This window comes from Doryrhamphus excisus, linkage group LG2 (genome assembly GCF_037039965.1).
Source record: "Doryrhamphus excisus strain RoL-2023G ecotype Guam linkage group LG2, RoL_Dexc_Guam_v1.1, whole genome shotgun sequence".
NCBI classification, from domain to species: Eukaryota; Metazoa; Chordata; class Actinopteri; order Syngnathiformes; family Syngnathidae; genus Doryrhamphus; species Doryrhamphus excisus.
In genome coordinates, this window is record NC_136358.1 from 11,229,070 (window position 1) to 11,231,569 (window position 2,500).

A 2,500-nucleotide genomic window follows, 5' to 3' on the forward strand; every position below is an offset into this window, starting at 1 on the left:
GCGCACCCGACAGGCCTGGAGCCCCGAGGCGGCCTGGAGGTGCGACCAAACGCCGCTGCAAGCTCCAGTAGAGTACCCAGTGTGTCAAGAAAAGGGGGGAAAAAGTGACAAAGTCCCAACGGGGCCAGTTTAAAAGCGCACCCGACAGGCCTGGAGCCCCGAGGCGGCCTGGAGGTGCGGCCAAACGCCGCTGCAAGCTCCAGTAGAGTACCCAGTGTGTCAAGAAAAGAGGGGGAAGAGTGACAGAGTCCCGACGGGGCGAGTTTAAAAGCGCACCCGACAGGCCTGGAGCCCCGAGGCGGCTTTAAATTGCCGGGAAATGCGACGTGGAGTGTCGCTGTCCAGCCTTCGGTGCTGAACCGCAAGCCCGCCGAGCGAATGAACACGACGCACGGACGGCCGGTGGCACGCCATAGAGCGGTTTAAAATAAAAGAGGGACGGCCGGAAGCCCCTCCGGCCCCGCTGTAAAGTTTGTGAAAACGAGGGCGGGACCCCCGGCGCACTAAAGCGGCTCGGTGTTGCGGGGAGAGCCGCTGCAAAGTGTGTGAATTTCACGCGGGAGGCTGGCGGCTCGCTGCCCGCGCTGCCCTGCTTTGAAACACGCTGCAAAGTGTATGAAATGACGGCGGGGGGGCCAGCGGGAGGCTTGCGGGAGGAAGGCCGCTCGCTGGCCGCGCTGCCCTGCTTTGAAACACGCTGCAAAGTGTACGAAATGACGGCGGGGGGCCAGCGGGAGGCTTGCGGGAGGAAGGCCGCTCGCTGGCCGCGCTGCCCTGCTTTGAAACACGCTGCAAAGTGTATGAGATGACGGCGGGGGGGCCAGCGGGAGGAAGGCCGCTCGCTGGCCGCGCTGCCCTGCTTCGAAACCCCGCTGCAAAGTGTATGAAATGACGGCGTCATTGACGGGTCAATGGGGGGAAAATGTTTGAAAATGTGACAGAGTGTCAAATGAATGGCGGTCAACGGGGGAAAAAAATGTTGGAAAATATGACAGAGTGTCAAATGAATGGCGGTCAATGGGGGGAAAAATGTTTGAAAATATGACAGAGTGTCAAATGAATGGCGGTCAATGGGGGAAAAATGTTTGAAAATATGACAGAGTGTCAAATGAATGGCGGTCAATGAGTGTTTTGGTCAACCAGGGATTTTCGCTTAGACGGGAGAAGGTAAAACAGCCGAGAGGGGGGGGGGGGGATACCTTACCTTCTCCCGTATATGCGAAATTACCTGGTTCACCAAAACACCTCATGCACGATTTGAGAAACCGACTTTTTAGAAACCTTGACTACCAGGGTTTAGACCGAGAAAACGTGCTTTTTGAGGCCGATTTTGAAGCACTGAAACACGGACTGATGCCGGCGAGGGCCGCTCCTCTGGTTCCTTTTTCGAGTGAGAATTTTTCCAAGTTCTCCTCCGCAGCTCACGCCGAGGCTGCGCGTATGATGTGTTCGACAGGCGAGCGCCTTCACCGGCCTCGCGCGGCGGCTTCGCCCCGCCGTACACGCCGGTTCTCCCGCTTCACCGTTGGCCGGGCGTGGCTCACAGCCGAGAGGGCGGCTGTTGATATGATGTGTCCGACGAGCGAGCGCCTTCCCCGGCCTCGCGCGGCGTCTCACAGCCGAGAGGGCGGCTGTTGATAAGACGTGTCCGACAAGCGAGCGCCTTCACCGGCCTCGCGTGGCGGCTTCGCCCCGCCCCACCACGCCGGTTCAGCATCGGACGAGCGTGGATCACAGCCGAGAGGGCGGCTGTTGATATGATGTGTCCGACGAGCGAGCGCCTTCCCCGGCCTCGCGCGGCGTCTCACAGCCGAGAGGGCGGCTGTTGATAAGACGTGTCCGACAAGCGAGCGCCTTCACCGGCCTCGCGTGGCGGCTTCGCCCCGCCCCACCACGCCGGTTCAGCATCGGACGAGCGTGGATCACAGCCGAGAGGGCGGCTGTTGATATGATGTGTCCGACGAGCGAGCGCCTTCACCGGCCTCGCGCGGCGTCAGGCCGGAAAGACAGACCGTCGTGAGAACGGAGAAGACAGACCGTCGTGAGAACGGAGAAGACAGACCGTCGTGAGAACGGAGAAGACAGACCGTCGTGAGAACCTTGAAGACAGACCGTCGTGAGAACCTTGAAGACAGACCGTCGTGGGACCGGAACGACAGAGCGTGGAGAGAGAACTGACCGATTTGCAAACCTGACCCGCCACGGGGGGCCCCCGCCGGCCGGCGCTCGCGCCGGTGTTCGGGCGGACGGTTCCCCCGACCTGCGGCTTGGCCTCGATGGGCGAGGGCGGACACGCGGCGTGAGCCTCGATCGGCCAGGCAACCCCCCCCTCCGGGGGGGGGCCCCCTGGTCGGCGTCGCGGTCCCCCCGCCCGACCCGATTGAAGCGAGATCGAGACGACCCGTCTGACCCGGCCGTCCTCCAACGGCGCCCCGCCGGTTCGGCCCCCAGCGTCCCCGCCGTCTCCCCCCCGGACCGCCCTGGCGCGTCGTCCGGGGCC